At 40.4% G+C, this 21,096-nt stretch overlaps 1 long non-coding RNA gene across 3 annotated transcripts in view; it reads right to left on the minus strand.

Moving 5' to 3' along the window:
* Positions 1–218: 218 nt before the first annotated feature.
* LOC144321792 (uncharacterized) overlaps positions 219–21,096 on the minus strand; it is a 49,636-nt gene continuing 28,758 nt past the window's right edge. For 2 of the 3 annotated variants that reach the window (XR_013387306.1, XR_013387305.1), the window contains 3 exons: positions 10,387–10,441; positions 3,410–3,535; positions 219–1,420 (listed from right to left, as the gene is read on the minus strand). This is a non-coding gene — a long non-coding RNA (uncharacterized LOC144321792). The remainder of the gene's footprint in view (positions 1,421–3,409; positions 3,536–10,386; positions 10,442–21,096) is intronic. The other variant, XR_013387307.1, reaches the window with a different exon arrangement.

The raw sequence follows: 21,096 nt of genomic DNA on the forward strand, positions 1-21,096 counted from the left end.
AACAGAGACTCGAGGAAAGCAGACAAGGGGGTGGGCAAGGGGCAGAAGTGCACCTTCTTCCAAGTAGAAGGGAAGACCAGTCCAATGGTCCTGAGATGGCACTTTGCTCCCCTTATTCAAGAAGGGGGTTACATACCAATTTAAAAGGCCCACAAATAAAAACAAGCAACACTTAAAAAATGATAAACTGGGTATATATTGGTGAAATATGACAAATATTTTAATGTGGTTTTCCTTTTTTGAACATCCATCTAATCTGGATGACGGTCAGGGGTAATTAGCACTGTCAACAGCAGGAATGCAAGAGAAACAAAACTAAATGTTCAGCTTCTGACTGTCAAATGGCTTTGTTCAGAGAGAAAAGGATTTTCCACATTCTTTGAGTGCTCACTTAATTGCTGACTTGATCAGAGTTCTGCTACAAGTATAACAAAGGAAGAACTCAGGAAGCAAAGACCCTGCCACAGAGGAAGGAGCGAAAGTCCATCCTTTCCTTTTGCAGTGGAGTTTGGAGAAAAAGAATAGGTACGATGAAATTAGGTGACGGGGATCTCACTCTCGTCCTTCTAGTGTAGAGGTCAGGAAAGATATTGTGGACACTGAGGATCCTGGAGCTAGTGGACTGCTTCCCCGGATGTAGGGAGGCCCCCTCGATACTTAGCTCAATGTTCAATAGGGTTAGAGCTATCGTGCAGCACTGGTACAGGGAAGTGTCTAGAAAGATGGCTTCTCACATCTTCATGTGGATGACCCAAGGACACTGAGTGGATTCAACAGTGAATGTCTGCTCTTGAGACAAAGAATCTACAGTGGCAGAGACGTGGCACTTTGCTTCATTTCAGGGTAGGGTATCCACAGGTTATTTCAAGGTCTTTGTAGTCAACTGAGTCCCCTCCAGAATGTAGGCAATAGTTTATCAGCCTCTTTCAGACTTATGTTTTCATTCTCTTTGTGGTTTTATACATATTTTTGTGAGGCCTTATGTGAATCTGCTTCAGGGAATGGCAGCTTATTACTGGCACACCAAAAAAGAGACTGGGATGGCTTTAGCCACCCCCACCCTACCACCAATAATCTCCAGCCCCTTTTATTCTTCAGATGAATGGTTGCCTTTCTCAAACTTACACGAAGTGCTACACAAACCCAACTTTGGGCTTCCATCCAACACCATAATGGCCTCCAACTCGCTTATATGAAATTTTGTAATCATCAGTAGCAAACCAAACCATTTTGAACTCTCAACTCTTAAACTGGGCACTTGAACTTTGAGGTTTTGAAGTGGTCTTTTCTGAAGCAAGGGATAGCAGGCTGCCATCTATCTGTGGTTTCAAATCCTATCTCTTCTAGATCGGACTTCCTTGCAGTTACTTTAAAATTCCATCTTCCTCTCTCACAAAAGGCAGGCACCAAAGCAGAACTTCTGGGAATAAAGGGCCACAAATTCAATCAGTCATTTATTCCTGACAGTAGTTTCTTATGATTTCCTTATTGGGCAATAAATATCTCAAAGAGAAATGTTGGGACATATGACTGACCAAGCAATCAAGGAACTTAGTTACAAGTTTTGGCTAATTTAGTTGATGCAACTTGGTCCTCTTCTATTTATTCTCCTTTTCCTGTCTTGCGTTTCATCTCAAGAGGCAAATCTGGATGTTATAAGCTAAAAAGAATCTCTGTAACTACTCACCGCACCTTTGGAACCCCCTTCCCTCATATCTCATTAGTTTCACTTTTGTTTGACTCATTATTTGCTTCCCTGCCACGTTCCCCCATTCCTTCTGAAACGTCCCTTCTTCCTCCTGCTTCTGTGGCTTTTTCATGTCCACATAGCCCATCTTCCAGCAACATCTGCAGTCCCAGATACCTGAGAGGATCTGCCTTTCACCATTTTTGCTATTATTCCACATTATGGCTATTAAGTTGTGTCTTGTTAAAATGCAGATTCCTGGGCCTCTGCCAAGTCAGAAACGGTCAGCAAGTGTTGGGATTCTTTATTTTACAAGCTTTCTAGGTGATGATGATGAATGCTAAACCTTAGGAAGTCAAAAAAAAAAACAGATAAAGCCTTAGGTCCTCTCAATTCTTCATTTTTTGGCTCCTTCCTTCCTTTCTCCCTTCCTTTTTTCTTTCTCTGGAACTGAATATAATACAGTCCACTCACTTTCTGGTTTTTAGTCTTCCTCCTTCCCTTTTATTCTTTCTTCATCCCTTCTTTCTCATTCTTTCTCTCTCTCTCTTTCTCTCCCCCCCCCCCCCCATACTGCCCAGCTTTGCTCTGGCATTTAAGTGTATCATGGCACTATGCTGAGCAATACAAGTATCCGTTATTCTTTACCAAAAACAGGGAAGGGGATGGGAGGGGAGGAGACAAGAGGGGAGGGGAGGGAGAGAGAGGAAAACCATGCTGGGCAAGAGCTGCTGGGCTGAAATCTCCCTTGAGCTTTGGACACGTAGACTACAAACTACAGAATGGTAAAAAGCCAGGAAACCCAAAAGTAAGCACAGCTGGGATCCATAAAGTCCCCTCCCTCTTTGATTTGGGGAGAGACATTTAAACAGCTGACCTATTGCTCCAGCGTTTCTTTTCCATCCTATGGAATGTGTGATAAATAGATATTTAAAAGCCAACATTGTCCTGCCCTCCTTTATCCTTTACCACAATTTCACTAATTGCTTTTCAAGAAAGTTTCCATCCTATGGGCCTTATATAAAAAGGCTTCTTTCTTCCATATGCTTTTAGAGTTCTGTGTTAGTAGAACAGGAAAAAAAAATCTCTTCAAGACCTGTTGCCTGCAGAAGTGAGTAATGCAGGCAGTCTGTGGTGGTTGTTTTATTAAAAACAAAAAGCTAAGAGAATACTGCTTAGAAATGTACTGGTTTTTATTGCAGTCAAGGTTCCTGAAGAGTTGCCTATTAATTAAATTATGGCTAAGAAACATGTATTTAAACTATACCTATTCCTTGTATGTAATTCATTTTTTTTTTAATTTTTTTCCTTGTATGCAATTTAAAGGAAATTTACAGGAATTTTTTGAATCAAATAATGACTTCTTTTTTGCTGTGCAAATATTCATCTTATTTTGCTAAGGTCGATCACAAATCCATTTTCCTTAAAGTGGAGGCATTTCTGCCTCCCTGAGTGTTTTGCTTTAAATGTCAGGCGTAGCAGGAATGCTATACCCATGTTTACCTCACATAAGAAATGCTAATTATATGTAAGTTAGCTGGTTAGTAGAATTGTCTCAGATGACTAGGCTTTGTGTCCGGGAATGAGAAAAGCTCTTTCACTTGAAAAAAAGATCCATTTTATCGTCACGGGTTGGTTTTTAAAATAACAAATTCTGTTTTATTTGCAAAAGTCCACAAAGAGACCTATTTGATTTGCTGAATTTAAATAACTTACAGATACCTTTCCTCGAGATAGGAAGGGGGGATGTAACAGCAGCGCCCACTGAGTATTATCTTCCAAATACCGCCTCTGAGTCTGGACTCCACATCAAGATCTGGTGGGGACAGTCCTCGAATTGTCAGCTCTCTGAAATAATCACAGCCTGCTGTCAGTCACAGATTTTGCCATTGAATTAATACACACTTCTCCCTTACACAGCAATCTCCCTTTAATTCTTCTTGTTCTCACTTATTTTTATAATAACTTGATGCATTGGTGCCTATACCTCGCTCGGCTGTACAGATTCCCAGCAGGAACCATCAGTCAAGGGATCCAGGCTGGTGGGGATAAAGACAAGGATCACTTCATAAGAAAATGAAGTGATGGAAAGAGAGGACCAAGCCCCAGCCCCCGAATAGCTTCAATATGCCCATCCCCAGTCCGATAAACATCTCTTTCACATTAAATATTGGCTGGAAGTACTTTTACATAAAGGAAAAAGAAGACCTTTTTTTTTTTTTTATAGCTTTGAAAGGTGAGCACAAGATCAAAGGAGCCAGGATCGGAGTTTCTTGACTGGAATTCCACCAACACAGATGGAAAACCCATTAAAAAAAAAAAAAAAAAGTCAGATCTATTCACAAATAAAAATTAGCCACTAGGTTTTAAGAGCTGTGGCCTGTTTTCTGTGGATCATTGGGAACGAATGAAATGGCTTTCCCCTTCTTGTTTATCCTAAATAATAGGGTCTTTTCCCTTCTCTGATTATACCAGCTTCATGTCCCTGTGGCAGGGGTCTGCTCTTTCATTGCCGTTAAACTTCTTCCTCCACAGCACACAAGAGTTGGTAAAAGCCTGCATTTTATCATGCTGGGGTTGGGGGTAGCGGGTAGGGGGTGGAGAGCTAAGCAACTATCTTATATCCTGTAGCATTTTCTTTTGCCCCCAAAAGACAGCTGCCAGTTGCTTAATAGCTGGGTGCATTTGTATGTCGAATCACAATATCCAACCATTGACAATGATTCTGTTTTTCATTCACTTAAACTTTTCACCTCCCTCCTAAGCTTATCATGGAACATATTCTTCATGTTCTGCTTTTAGGTTTCCTTTTTTTTTTTGGCTTTTGCACATGGTTCAGTTCTGAGAGGATAGAGAGGTAGGCTTAGTGCCTTTATTGTGAAATATAGACTGTGACATGACATCAATCCTTCCAGTTACCGTCTGAGAACAGGCCACTCCGCGGGCCTGTTTCCCGTCTGCCCACCGAGACCACAGCCCCCAACAGAGGGTTCGATGTCTCATGTCCACACATCAACAAATCTACATATCTGCTCCCAGGGTGTGTTCCTAGGAGCAGGGTGGGTATTACACATTGGAAAGAGCTACCAGTTAAGTTTGGAAAACCACAAGTCACATGGCTCTTAGCCTGTACGATATACAGACACGGTCATCCTTGTAGATTTTGCCATAGAAAACAAATGGGGAAAGAGAAGGAGCTTGGACTTGTGCCCTATTAAATCTCTCCAGAGTGACTAAGACAACTGGGGAGGCTCAGAGTGCTTAGGTAGGAGCGGACAAGGACCTCACAGGGTTTTTGGAACTTCTGCTCCCTGCAAACCCCAATCAGTGAGTTCAAAGTTCAGTCATGCGTCTTGTTAATGTCCAGATAATTGTGCCAGGAAGTGACAGAGGAAATATTATCTCAAAGTTGAAAAATAGCTTTCATCTTCTGTCCACAATAACCCAAAAGCTTTTCCTTACTAAATGCTTGCACTGTTCTGCTCAGACCTGCTGAGTGCCTGCCATCACTACTCTACAGTACCTCACAGTTCCTTTCTAACCCAACCACAGGATTCAAGTATGTACCTTCGGGGACAGTTGATTGGCCATCTGCCTTGCTGTCTCCACAACAGTGCTGCTTTTTATGCTTTTCTAGGAAACAGAAAGGAGTAGCTGCCTTCCTAGAAACAGCATAGTGACCTGGCATCACCACATGCATCCAGGTTGCCTAGTAGAGGTCATTCAAATTTGAGTGGTGACCAAGTGTAACGGGAAAAATCAGACCAGGGAAAAGGGAACCTGATTTTGGCCAACTCTCATTATCAAAGTTGACACCTAATCTCTAAGTCTCTGTGTGCCCCACTGTCAAAGGGATAGCAGAAAATAGTCACGGGGGAGCCACAATATTCCATGCACTTCACTGAACTTTTTAATTTGTATTCACACAAAACCCTTCCAAAGGAAGACTTTCTCTCCCTGTGTTTTACATGAGGAAATCGGAGCTCAGGAAAGTTAATTAAGGGGCACCTGGGTGGTTCAGTGATTGAGCGTCTGCCTCCAGCTCAGGTCGTGATCCTGGGGTCCTGGGATCAAGTCACTTGAGTCCCCCATCGGGGTCCCTGCAGGGAGCCTGCTTCTCCCTTCGCCTGTGTCTCTGTCTTTCTCTGTGTGTCTCTCAGGAATAAATAAATAAAATCTTTTAGAAAGAAAAGAAAAGAAAGAAAAGAAAGAAAGAAAAGAAGAAAAGAAAAGAAAAGAAAAAAGAAAAGAAAAGAAAAGAAAAGAAAAGAAAAGAAAAGAAAAGAAAAGAAAAGAAAAGAAAAAGAGTGAGTTAATCAATTTGCCCAGGATCACAAAGCAAAAAAGTGGCAGAGTCCAGATTTGAATCTACGACTAACTAGCTTCCGAGCTATCGCCATCCCTGAAAATACACATATGAAAGCATTACGCTTGGCGCATCATTAGTGCTCTGTTCCCTTTCAAAGTCCCTTCTAGCTTTAAAATACAGATCCTATTATAAATTCCAAGCTTTAGGCCTATTCATTTATGCAACTCACATAGCTCACTGCACACAGGGTCCAACACTATCTGCTTTGTTCCCCCTTTTTAATTCCATCAGGCTACTTCCTTATGATATCTTCATTTCTTTCAGGCTAAACTTCTTGCTACCCTCTTATTCCAATGTCCCCACATTCCCATCTTTGATGTCTATCAGGTTATGCTCCACTCTCCAGTACCATTTGTCAACTTCTGACCCTTTTCTGTGTGCTAAGAGCTCTTGAAATCTCAGCCTTCATTAAAGGCTTTTTCAGAAAAAGTTAAAATAAGCATAGTAATTCCCTGACCCCTCGCTGACTTAGTGACAATTGAATTGCATTAAACAAATTGTTTTCAAGTGAAAATATACAGTATATTCAATATGTATATTTTATACAAGGTACAAAGAGTATACTATATATTTTATATATATAATATATACTATATATAATATATATCAGGTATAAAATAATATATAATATATGTCATATTACATTATGTAGATATAGCCTGTGGATAACTGTGAAAACACACACATACACACACACTTCATGAGAATAACAAATAGCTTTCAATAACAGTGCAGTCCAAGTCATATTTAGAAAAGCAGTATTTTCCTAAAGGAAATAAAATCTGCAAAGATTAAACTCTGCCCACAATGAAGTCAACCTTTTATAGGAATAGCAGAGGACTTTAGTTCCTGGCAACCACATGTTCTCTCTCCTTTCCAACTCAAAATAAGGTATTTGTGGTGGTCTTCCAAAAACAAAGGAATGTCTCCCCCACCTCACTCCACCCCCACCCACAAAAAATAAAAAAATTGCTGAATTCTGAGCTGACAATGTTTTAGTTAGGAATCAAGCTCCAGAAGTATGAGATACCCTTCCCTCAGCAGTCTTTCGGCAAGATAGAATTTTAGCCAAACACTTGGCATGGGAAGGGGAGATGAAGGACCAGACGCCTTCCCTCTCCTTAGGTAGGAAATCCTGGAGGTCATGATCTTTTCTCCCTGTTTAAATTTATTCTCACACCAAGACATGTAGTTCCCCACAATTTTTGAACTTCTATATTTTTCCAAACCCATAGAATGTGTGAGAAAGGTAACTTTCTCAAATTTGACCTGAGTTATGCTGCTGTGCTATTTTGGGGTTTGTGCTTTAACAAATTGACTTTGAAATGTACCACTTATTAGAATGTGGGTTAAAAGAATTGGCAGGTGCAAGAGAAGGCAGGAAAGGAATACTTCAGGTAGGATGGACAAGAAAGCCTACAAGTCTGTACTTCTGACAAATTGGAAGTTTCCAAAAGATGTCTCCTTTTGGTTACTTTTAATTACTGCTAAGGATTCTGTATCTGTGGCCCAAAGGTAGTAACATGGGTAGACTCCTAAGATTATTATTTCCCACCCTGAGCCAAAGAAAGGAAAGGAAAGGAAAACAAAGGAAATCTGGGACCTGTCATTCTTTCTCCTCATCAGCTTTTTCTCTTACTCACTTCCTCTTCTAGCTCCCAGGGACCGCAGGGACTAGTCATTGACTAAAAGAAACCACCTCAGTACTATGAGCAGAATCTCAATACTAGGGTCTCATTAAATTTTTAGAGTGACTTATAAAAGCCAAACACTGTTTTTAGTGTTAGGCCTCCTGTTTCCTGGTGGGGGAAAATGCTACATTACACATGAGAATGAACCTAGTCCTAAACAGATCCTCAACATGCTTCCACAAAGCTCCTTGGCTGCAGGGGATCAGATCCCATCTTTCTCATCCCCAACTCTGTTCTCTCAGAGGCAGATGGTAGGGAAATCTGGCTCCAAAGCAGAAAATCAGGACACATCGAAATCCTACTGGTAGAAGACTTTGGTGGGGCAGCTGATTCTCTGGATATTTCCCAGCTTTGGATGAGTTGGGGATCAAGGGAAATGGTTTCCGGGAATGTGACCAATAGCATCCTACTGGAAGGGAACTACGGCACTCTCTATCCCACATGTGTCCTTGCACTAACACCCTGATAGAGGGTGGGACGTTGTGATCATTAATGCCTTTGTCCAGCGACAAAGGAAGAAGCAAGAACTTCAGGGAATGCCAGACTATCAGTCACAGGAAAACTCTATTTAGGGATGGCTGGTAGACAGCAGTTACTGAGAAAGGTGTCCATCCAGAAATAAATGGTGCGGCTGTGGAACCCATCTCAGAGGGAAATCTTTCCTTGAAGAGAACACTTAGTTACCTATCAGTTTAAGCATTTATGAAGAGATATAGATAAGTTAAAAAAGAAAAGAGCTAATTTAATGAGAGAGTGGTTCTGGAAACTGACCCAGGCAAAGGGCAGATGCTACAGAAATGGAAGATACAAACTTGGTTGTAGGGGTAGGATAGCTTTGAAAAGCAAGCTGATTGCATATTATTCATGGCCTGGAGGAAAGTAGAGGCAAACTTGATGTTTGTAGGTAAGAATTTTGTGAGATAAGATGAAAAATGCCTATTCCAAGGGACTTCTTTTCAGAGGGTGATGGCATGGGGGCCTGAATCCTGCTCTTAGGGGGATATTCTGCTGGCCTCCGGCCAATGCTGAGGTCACTTTGTCAGACCATAAGTTATTTAGAGAAGGAACCAGTTAAAAAAAAAAGCCTTAGGGGTCAAAGATCCCAACCCCCACCTTCCTAGAGCATATGGAGGCAGAGAACCTGAATGCCTTGGCCCACATCTCTCTCATTAGGCTAAATTTGTTGAGGTAGGAGGGTAGGAGTTGACTCCAAGGTAGGCCAAGTACCTCGATGGATTTTACAATTGGTATATGCCCTTCACCTGTTCATGGCTGAAACGGAGGAAAGAGACTGAGCTCACTGAGGCCACCATATGTGACCAACAGGAAGTCCTTGGGGTGTGGTGGGAAATTGTGGGAAATCTTCACTGAACTATATGGTTTCCGTAAGAGTTCTAAAAAACACCTTAAACCTAGATTCATAAGAATCTAGATACAATAGGGAATATGCTCGTGTTGAAGGCGGGGGCGGGGGGGGAAGGGAAGAAGCATAAATTTTATATTAAAAATTATTTTAATACATGGGGAGATCATTTGAATCATCAAAAAATTTTAGACTGTTTCCAAGTTGGCATTTACAGTGCACGAATCCAAGCTTATCAATAATTGCTCCCATTATGCCAAATTTACATTCTCCATCTTGCTTTGTCCACCATACTTAGTCCCTTACTGAACTGATGTTTACTTGCTCATCTACCAAATCTTTGCTTATATAAATTTGCTGCCATCTCCAATGGAAATAGTCCACAGGTTTCACAAAGGCAAGATAACTATGTTAAATGGGATGATACAAGATGGCTATTTCTAACATTGACTAGTCATGTGACCTCAAGTAGTTGCTGTGAGAATTTACTGACATGGCAAGTATGTGACACTAAGTCGCCTAGAAGATCAGATCAATGAATGGAGTTCCCTTCCACCATGTCTGGGAGGTAGGCCCTCTTGAGACTCTTCTGTTTCCCACTTAGCATCATAGTGGGCCACCATGGGACAGATGTATTATCTGACCTCAAGTCCCTTTACCCACTTCTCCATTCTCAGACCTAGAAATATGCCATTATTCCTCCCCTGAAACCTATAGTTCTTCTCACAGTTTCTTGAAACTTTTGCTCCTGGAGCATCTGCCTTTGGCTCACGGCATGATCCCAGGACCCTGGGATCGAGTTCTACATCTGGCTCCCTGCATGGAGCCTGCTTCTCCCTCTGGCTGTGCCTGTGCCTCTGTGTGTGTGTGTGTGTGTGTGTGTCTCATGAATAAATAAAATCCTTAAAAAAAACAACCACCTTTGCACTGAACACTTTCCTCAAGTTCCTTCCTCCCCCCAACTCTATGCCTCTCACCTTCTTCTGCTGGCCACATTTTCTAACTCAGTATTTTTTCTCATCTTCTTTTTTTTAAATTTATTTATTTATTTATGATAGTTACAGAGAGAGAGAGAGAGGCAGAGACACAGGCAGAGGGAGAAGCAGGCTCCATGCACCAGGAGCCGGATGTGGGATTTGATCCCAGGTCTCCAGGATCACGCCCTGGGCCAGAGGCAGGCGCCAAACCGCTGCGCCACCCAGGGATCCCCTTCCCATCCTCTTTTTAAGGGTTTACAGCTTCTGCCCAGAATCAGTCTGCCCTGTATAACATTTACCTGTTACACCTTCAGTAGCTTTCTCTGCAGTCTAGCTTCAAGGGATTGTCCAGCTCTTGAGAGATTAAAAATATAAATAAATAAAAATAATGAAAAAAGGTGACATAGGCATTTAGGAAAAGCTAATAAATAATTCTATGTGGTTGGGGAAAGCCTACATGTTGGGAATTAAATGCAGAATTCATGGAGAACCAGGACACCTGGGTGGCTCAGTGGTTGAGCATCTGCCCTTGGCTCAGGGTGTGATCCTGGGATTGAGTCCCACATCAGGTTCCCCGCGGGGAGCCTGCTTCTCCCTCTGCCTATGTCTCTGCCTCTCTGTGTCTCTCATGAATGAATGAATGAATGAATGAATGAATAAACAAACAAACTTTAAGGAATAAAAAGGAGTTCATGGGGAACCAGGAAATTATCTTCATTCTCTACCTCAGGTTCTTATCCAATTTGAGCAATATAAAACAGCACTTTTTGGGTTGTTGGTAGATGTTAGTCACAGTGTGTTTTATATAGGTCATCTCCTTCCATTTTTAAACATTTTATCTCTAAGATGTCTACCCCAATGTGGGACTTGAACGCACAACCCCAAGATCAAGAGTTGCATGCATGCTCTACTGACTGAGCCAGCCAGGTGCCCCCTATCTCATTTCATTTTTAACAATTTCTGTAAGTGGACACATTTATTATCATCATCCTCATTGTATGGATGTTGAAATTGAAGCCTAGAAAGATATTCAAGGTCACATTCTGGCTCTAGGGCTCACTGCTCGACATGAAGGGGTTCAAGTCTACAATGGTTTTCAGTCTAAGAGAAAGTAACCATTTCAGCCTAACCCATTTTAGGATTAAGACCTTGGACCCTGATTCTCTTCCTGATGGATTTGATAAGCCTGGAAGAAAGGATCTGACAAAGATAAAAATGTTAATGTCCTGCTCTAGGAACTCCAGAATTTTCTATAATTCCATATTTATAGCAATAATAATAGCTGTTATTGAACCATCACTGTATGATGGTGCTACATTATGAACCTTCCTTACTTTATTTAATTCTTAAAATGATCCTTCTAAGTATTTATTATTATCCCTATTTCATAACCAAGAAAACTGAGGCTTAAAATAGTTAAGTGACTAAGTAAGGAGGTAGGATTTAGTTCAGGTCTCCTAGATTCCAAAGCCCTTGTTCTTTCCAAGATACTGTCTTCCACTTGTTTTCTTTACTTTTAGAAAAAGCATGTACGGTGATCTTCTCGCCTGTAGTCTCTGACCTATGACCATCTTTAATTCTGCATGAAAAGATTAAAGTGATAAAGAGATTAAAATGATTCAAGTAATCAATTTCTGGTTATCTCAAGTTGCCAAACAAAGCGAACTTATCCCATGAGCCAAGACCTTTCACCAAGAAAAGGAATAAAACAAACACATTATTTTATCTTTCGTTATGTGGTTTGTGACTCCCAGTGAAAGGAACTCGGCTGTAAAATTAAGAAACAAAAACCAAATGGTCACAATGAAGTTCTGGAATCTATTCTCTTTAACAGGTAAGGGAAATGGAAAAAAACAAAAAACTGTGCTAAATAACTAAACGAATATTGGAATGATTGTATTCCATGGAAAGAACACGAGGCTGCGGGTAACAGTCCCTATTGTGCATTAGCCATGCATTTTTTTAATTAGTCACTTTATTTCTTTGAGATACAGTTTCCTCATCTGTAAAATGGGGCCAATATCTGCCTTGCTTAACCCAATAGATTGATGGAAGTATTAAAATAAAAGAAGGTACATCAAAGTGCTATATAATTTATAAAATCTAATTACATTGCTCTGTCATCCTCATTGCCTTTGGAGTCAAATGAGTTAGGGTTTAAATCCTAATTCAGTCCCTGACTATACCTAGGATGTCAGATCAGGTCACCTAACTTCTCTGTCCTTCCACTTATCATTTATAAAATGGATGTAGTGAATATTTGCTAGTTGCCTACCCCAGAATCCAATCCCCACCTCTGTCACCCTAACATTATCCATAGTTTTCATTCTTGAATATACCCCTGCCCCATGGATTTCAAATACTCTAGAGGTCACCAGACTCCACCTTCAGTTTCAAGGGTGAGTCTTGATTGGACTAAGGAAATCAAGAACTAAGGCCACCTCACCATAGCAATTGATTTGCAATTATCATAATCTGATAACAAAAGAGACTGGTTCAGAAACAAGCAAATTTATTACCCCACTATGACTAATGAGAGGCATTGGAGGTTTGCAGGTGAACTGAGCTTTGGGAAAGAAGCTTCCTAGCTCTTATGAGATAGTACCTAAAAAAAAAAAAAAAAAAGTTATATTTCTACTTTCGGTAGAAAAAGTGCCTTTGTACTGTAAACAACTAGCAAACTGGACAAAATATATAACAATTATTTCTAGACAACATACAATTGGCAGCACAGGATTGTGACACCTGATAGAAGAAAAATAAATGAGTTGAAAACTATGATCATCCCAGCTTCCTATATGGAGGCATTTACCAGACAGTTGACAGAAGGAGGAGGAATCTAAGCAGAGTACAGTGGTCTTAATAAGCTGAGAACCCAAAGACTAGAGTTCAGCGAGGCAAAACTGGCTAGAATTTTTATGGAGCACTAGAAAGGAATGGGTACATAGATAAATCACTCCATAAATCTGCATGTGGATTGTCTTGAATGTCTGACCAAATAATAAGCTGTGCCTTTAAGGCATAAGACTATTCTAGAGTAATTACTAGGGAAAGATACTTATGTGAAGCTGTAAGCTGAACAACTACCAGAACCTTCACAGAGGTAAGCAACACTTCAATCTGACCAAAGTGGAGAAACCTCACTGAACACTCAAGGCATTCATTAGAATCTGCAAAAGGCTGCACCTTAAGAACAGGGCTTAGCCTGGAAGCAAAGGCTACCTTACATATGCTCTAATGGAGCTTTTTTTTTTTTAAGATTTTATTTATTTATTCATGAGAGACACACAGAGAGAGGCAGAGACACAGGCAGAGGGAGAAGCAGGCTCCATGCAGGGAGTCTGATGCAGGACTCAATCCCAGGACCCCGGGATAACGACCTGAGCCAAAGGCAGACGCTCAACCACTGAGCCACCCCAATGCCCCTCTAACAGAGCTTTAAAAGTACCTTGAAAGGACCAAAAATATCTAGAAGTAAATTAATTACCTTCCAGAATAAAATCCAACACAGATTAAAGGAAGGCAACAAAATCTAGACACTCAACAAGGCAATCATCACAATGCCCAGAATCCAATAAAAATGATTGTACATGTGCAATGTTATTAGGAATTAGGTAGATACAAATAAAAACTTTAATGAGATACTACTTCATACCTACTAGAATGGTCATAATACAAAAATATGGAAAATAACCAGGGCAAGGATATAGAGAAATTCTCAAGTTGCCAATGGAAATGTAAAATGGTACAGACATCATGAAAAAAGTGTTTGGTGGTTTTTCAATGAATTAAACATGGAATTACTATATGACCTAGTAATTCTACTCTGAGGAACTGCATATACAAAAGAAAACAGATGTTCAAACAAAACTTGTACATGAATGCTCATAGCAACACTATTCACAGTAGCCAAAAGGTGGAAATAACCCAAATGTCCATCAACTGATACATGGATAAACAAAATGTGGTATGTCCATTCAATGGACTATCACTCAGCCATAAAAAAGGAATGATGTACTGATACATGCATGCTATGACATGAAAAGTTGCAAACATTGTACTAAGACAGACACAAAAGATCACATATTGTATGATTCCATTTATATGAAATATTCAGAATAAGCAAATCCATAGAGACAGAAAGTGGATTATTGGTGGCCAGGCGGTGGGGAAAGGAGGAAATCAGGAATGACTGTTTAATGGATATATGTTCCCTTTTGGGGTGAAAAAATTGTTCTGACGCTATATAGAGGTAACAGTTGTACAATACTGTGAAAACATTACTACTGGATTATACACTTTAAAATAGGTAAAATGGTGGGATCCCTGGGTGGCGCAGCGGTTTGGCGCCTGCCTTTGGCTCAGGGCGCGATCCTGGAGACCTGGGATCGAATCCCACGTCGGGCTCCCAGTGCATGGAGCCTGCTTCTCTCTCTGCCTGTGTCTCTGCCTCTCTCTCTCTCTCTGTGTGTGTGACTATCGTAAATAAATAAATTTTAAAAAAATGTTTTTTAAAAAAATAAATAAAAAATAAATAAATAAAATAAAATAGTTAAAATGGTAAATTTCATGTTATGTATACTTTACCACAATTTTTAAAAATTATTATATGTGTCAAGAAATAGGAAAATTCTTGTGAGTTCCCCGCCCCCCCTGTTTGGAACTTTTATTATAAAACAGGGAGAAGAATCAGACAATAGAATCAAATCCATGGATGAAAGATGACGGGATAAGCAGAAAAGGACTTCATTATTATTATTATTATTTTTTTAAGTAGCATGGAACCCAATGCAGGGCTTGAACTCACAACCCCAAGATCAAGTCCTGAGCTGAAACCAAGAATCAAATGCTTAACAACTGAGACACCCAGGTGCCCCCCAGAAAGGAACTTTAAAACAGTGATTATAACTACATTAAATTATTGCATTAGCTATCTATTGCTGCGTAACAAATTAACCCAAAATTTAAGAGTGTAAATAGCAAGCATTTATTATCTCATATTTTCCAAGAATCAGAAATTCGGGAGTACATTAGTTGGTGCTTCTGACTGAGAACTTAATGATTCCTTATGCAAGTGATATGATAAATTTGGCAGTAGAGATAAAAGACAACAAAATACAAAGGGCAGTAAAACTCAGCATGGTAAATACAGAAGTAAAATGGCAACTGTAGCAGTAAATATTAAAAGGCCTTTTCTGTTTTTTAAAATTTCTTTAAAAGATAACTGGGAGAATTCCTCTTGTTGTGACAGAGTAAGTCCCTTCCCCTCTGCAGAGAACAACTATAAAACTTAAATAGGAATATAGTGCTGAGACCTTTATCCCAGACAAAAACCTGGATGACTCAAAGAAAGCACAAAACTTGTGTGTCACCTCCTATAGGAGACACAAAAGTCACCAGGTAAGGCTTCCCTGGTTATGTCACATGTTAGAATAATCTCAGGAGGAAAGCAATAGGGTTCATATAAAGAACTTAGATGAGACCCATCTTAGCACACACTGGGGGAAAAAATGAAGGTCGAATGAACTAGTGTTGGTATAGGACTTTATTTTTAGACTTGTTTGCAAATCAAAAACTATTAGGTCACCAAGAAAAAAAGTGAAATATCTGTCCCTATGGAGTTGAACATGGAGCAAAATTCTAAAATTCTCTATCCAGCAGCTCTTCTATGCCATCAAACTGATCTCCTTCCCGCCAGTTGGGATGCTCCCAGCAACTGATAACCAAGAGCCACTTGAGAGCTGTGGGAAGTCTCCCCAGACAACTTTCTTAGACAATGTCACTAAGCTTCTTGTTTCCATGAGCACCAATTATTTGTTTTAAAAAGATTTCCTGTGACCTCACATGTTTTTAAACTGGAAGGGCTTTTCATGTCTTATTTAGAAAGTCAGCACAGCCCATGTCTAACAGAATAACTGGGTGCGAAGCTCACCCCAGTCGTGCTGGGGACCAGGAAATTGCAGAAGCATGTGCTCACCATGAAGGTGGAACAAGGCAGGTGCATGGAGGTAAGTGTGGAAATCTTAAGGGAGAATAATTTTCCAATAAACCAAGGGAAACCAACTAAGATTTAAAAATTCAGTGATGCTAGATTGTGACAAAACCAAGTAAGGGTTAAACGTCTTCTACTCTTGGGGGGGTCAGTGTGGTTAAAACCTCCTGCCTTCTTTGGGATTTAGATGTATTTACTAACCCTCTCCTGCACTGATTCCCAGCCCTTGCTGTACAATGGAATCACCTGGGAAGTTTCAAAAACTACTCAGTCCTGGGACCCATTCCCAGAAATTCTGACTTAATTGCTCTAGAGTGAGCCTGGGCATCAGCTTATTGTAAAGTTCCCTGCGGATTCTCAAAATGCATCAAAGTTTGAGAACAGGGTCTCTACTGCTTTGTTACATACAGTGTGGTCCGAGGAGCTTGCTAGAAATGCAAATCTCAGGCAACATCTGGATCACAAAATCAGAATCTCCACTTTAATAAAACCCCCACATGCCTCGAACACAAACTCAGTGTAAGACATCGCTCGACTTCTCTGATCCCCCTTCCATTCTTCAGGGCAGTAGTTGTCAACCTGGGCTTTACGTTAGAATCATCTGGAAAAGCCTTTTAAGAAACATCGATGCATGGGTCCTCCGTCCAGAGATTCTGATAGAGCATGGCCCAGGAATGGTCTTTTGGAGTTTTGGGTTTTTAATTTTCATTTAAAAACAAATAAAAAAACCTTCACACAGGATTTTAATATAAATTCAGGACTAAAAACATCAATATAGGGATTTTTTTCTTCTTTTAATTCAATAGCCTTTGCTGTAGTGACAATTTCTGTTAAAAAATTAAGTTCCCTGGAAGATGTAACACTATAGACTATTTTTCTATTATTTTTATTTTTTAAGATTTTATTTATTCATTCATGAGAGACACAGAGAGAGACAGAGACATAGGCAGAGGGAGAACCAGGGTCCCTGCAGGGAGCCTGATGCAGGACTTGATCTCAGGATCCTGGGGTCATGACCTGAGCCAACAGTATATGCTCAACCACTGAGCCACCCAGGCATCCTTAGACTATTTTTCAACATCGGTTATGAAATGTTAACGTGCAAAGACAACTACCCTGTTCCTTATTAAATAAAAATGCAGATTCCCAGCATCTCAACTTCAGGAATGGGGCCCAGAATATGCAATTTTTACAAACCCTGGTTGGAATTCTGACATGTGTACTCTTTATATCATAGTCTGAAAGAAGCTGCTTTAGCGTAGCAGAAGAATCAGAGAGTAGATTTTGATGGGGATAAGGAGAGAAAGAGGAGCATGTAAGCGCCCAGAGTACAGGGTGAGGGAGCAGAAAGAAGTAATGCAAGCAAAGCAAAAGATAGGGCCCCAAAGGTCACTAAGAGAAAGATGGAACCATATGGCACAATTCCCAGGAATGAGCTGGAAGATCAAGGCTGACTGTACAGGCTACTTCCTGTCTGAGCAACTCTGTGTTGCCCAAGGAACACCAGCATGCCTAACCAGAGTGAGCACCTGCTTGGAGGCCTCAAAGGATATATCAAATATATCAAATGATATTTTGAGTCCCTATGCAATATCACTAATGATCTGAAAACTGCAAATCAAAACCAAAATCAGACACCAACTCATACCTGTTGTCTGTCATCAAATTTTTATTTTTTATTTTATTTTATTTTATTTTTTTGCCATCAAATTTTTAAAAAAATTTTAAAGTAATCTCTACATCCAGTGTGGGGCTCAAACTCATGATCCTGAGATCAAGAATCACATGCCCTACCAACAGAGCCAACCAGGTACCCCTGGACATCTATTATCGAAAAGACAAGAGACAAATGTTGGTGAGGATGTAAAGAAAGGAGAACCCTTGTGTACTACTGTTAGTGGAAAAGTAAATTAGTACAGCCTTTATAAAAAATACTATGGAGCTTCCTTAAATAATTAAAAATGGAACTATCATATGATCCAGCAATCTTACTCCTGAGTATATATCCTAAGGAAATGAAATAAGGATCTTAAAAAAGATACCCACATTCATTGCAGCATTATTTACCATGACCAAGATATAGAAACAACCTAAGTGTCTATCAATGAATACACGGATAAAGAAAATAGAATATTATACGGCCATAAAAAGGGATATCTCATCAATGACCGCTAATGCAGTCATTTGCAACCGCATGGATGAACCTTGAGGTCATTATGCTAAATGCAATAAGCCAGACAGAGAAAGACAGATACTCTACAATTTCACTTATATGTAGAATTTTAAAAAGTCAACTCCCAGAAACAGAGACTAGATGAGATTGCCAGGGACTAGGTAGGAATGGGAGAAATGGGGAGATGCTGGTCAAAGATAATAAACTAGTTCTAAGACGAATAAGTTCTGGGGATCTAACGTATAGCATCATGACTATAGTTAATAATACTGTATTATAGACTAGAAAGTTGCTAGGAGAGTAAATATTAAGTGTTTTCACCACCCCCACCCCCACACAAAGGTAACTTTGTAAGGTGATGGATGTATTAATTAGCTTGATTGTGGCAATCATTTCACAATGTATATGTATATCAAATTATCATATTGTATACCTTAAATACATATAATTTTTATTCGTCCACTATATCTCAGTAAAGCTGGTGGGAAAAATCACTACAGCAGGGGGAAAGGGCTTACAATTTTAAAGAACCCCCTGATAAATTCTGCTTATCTGATCTACTTAATGAAGGACATTTATTTAATATTGACAGTTCCTAGGGTTATTACTGGATTAAATGGGAAGCTTCATTTAAAACATTACGACAGTCCCTGGCACACAGAAATTTTAAAAAGATTTTAGATATTATGTTTACTATAACGATGGAATTTGTCTAATGTATATCTCAGAAGACCTATCCGTACCTTTCCACGTCGGGGGTCATAATCAGTCCCAGGAGGCTTAATGAGACTTATGCCTATTATACAAGAACTTGCAGACAGGAATACAGTCAGGCAAAACCACAATCTGTCAATGATTGACCAAATGATAACTCCTTAGAGACGGTGAAAGTGAGTAAAACAACAGTGATTTCATCTTCCCTAACAAATCCATTCATAAACCAATTGGTCTCATTCAATGAGAGCTTACAACGAAAACACATGGGTTTAAATCTCATTAGATTCCTAAATTGTTAGTCCACTCCAATGATGGGAAACGTCTAGAAAGGGACAATGCAACTACTAAAATCTGGGTCTGTCTCCCTAGACCAGATTGCAACCACTCTTTTTACCTTCCCCTTCCTAACTGTCCCAACAAAAGTCCACCGTGCCACACTATCAGAACAACCAAAGACAAGTTGTTTGTAAGGTGACACTCAACCATGAGAAAAATGAGACCTCTGTCCCCTGAAACAACCTCAGATTACAGAATGTAAAGCTCTTTTTCTTAAAAAAGTCAGACTCCAAACAAGAAGTTGGGAAGATAGCAGCTATTCACTCAGGACCTCGAGAGACCTCTCATTTCAGCTGAGCCTGATTTACCTGTTTATGGAGTAACCTTCCTCATGATGATTTGGGATGTCAGGCAGAGCCGAAAGACAGCCAGCTCACTCACTGGAGGATTCCATTAACAGTCTGAGCCCTTGTCCTACCACCTTGAACTCACACCTACCTGCTGTCCTTGCCCCTTGGCACGGCGTGAGCGTCTGCACACCTTGGACTGCCCCAGTGCTTCTTCTATGAAGGGCACACAGCCACAGTGTGATGATGTGATGTGTGTATACATTGTCAAATGGTCACTAGAATCAAGCTAACTAACACATCCGCCACCTCACACAGTTACCTGTTTGTGTGTGTACATGTCTGGTTGAGAACATTTAAGATTTATTTTCTTAGCAACTTTCAAGGATATAATACAGTATCATTACCTATAGTCACCACCCTCTACATTAGATCCTCAGAACTTGTTCCTCTTGTCACTGGCAGGTTTTACCCCAGCCCCTGGGACCCACCATTCTAGTCTCTGTTTCTGCGACTTGACTTTTTTTATTTTTATTTATTTTATTTTTAAAGATTGTATTTATTTATTCATGAAAGACACACACACAGAGAGGCAGAGACACAGATAGAGGGAGAAGGAGGCTCCCTGCGGGGACCCGGATGTGGGACTCAATCCCAGGACCCTAGGATCACCTCTGAGCTGAAGGCAGATGCCCAACCACTGAGCCACCCATGCGTCCCAAGTTGACTTTTTTTAGATTCCACATATAAATGAGCTCACACAGTCCCTCCCTTCATTCTTAGTCATGGCACCCTATCTTGTATTTGCTGCATCCCAGATTTGAGGTTGGAAGCCCTCGTTGTCCTTACACTCATTGTCCTTGTGGGTGTTCTCAAATACAGGAGGCTGACATTTGGTGGGGATCTGCACCCAGAGGAGGACCACAAAATGACATCAGCAGAGCCAAGTAAACCAGCCTATGATTGGAGCACTTAAGGAAATGAAATCCCAGCAGGATTCTGATTTTCCTCCTTAATTAGCTTCCTCCATTCCCTGAGGCATTTGCTCCCTTAGCAAGATCCTACCCGGTAAACTTTCCTTTGTCTTGGCTCCCGGGTGTGTTAAGTAAATACCTGGGAGCCATGGCCTGGAGCTTGAGAGGCTTTTTGCAGTCCACAGCAGGCTCCCTGCCCAGACAGCCTCTGCTAATGCTAATTGGACTGCTTGTGTCACACTTTCTGTCCCCAGGAGTGATGCTGCTCTGTCTGCCTGAGTTCTTGCCAAAGGAGCCCTAGAGTTCCTGCCCTAAGAACTCCCATACATGTGCATTTACTCCCAGCCAGTCTCCAGAGGGGTCAGCAGGTGTTCATTTTAGCCTCATGAAAGGACACGTTTTCCCATGACCTCTAGGTGTTCTGAAATGGAAAGGTCAAAGGACAAACAGAATATACCCATAACTGTAATAATATTAATCCCATTTTTAAAAGTCAGATTAAGGCAACTCAAATTGTTGATCCAATGGAA

The sequence above is a fragment of the Canis aureus genome, chromosome 10 (genome assembly GCF_053574225.1).
Source record: "Canis aureus isolate CA01 chromosome 10, VMU_Caureus_v.1.0, whole genome shotgun sequence".
In the NCBI taxonomy this organism is placed as follows: Eukaryota; Metazoa; Chordata; class Mammalia; order Carnivora; family Canidae; genus Canis; species Canis aureus.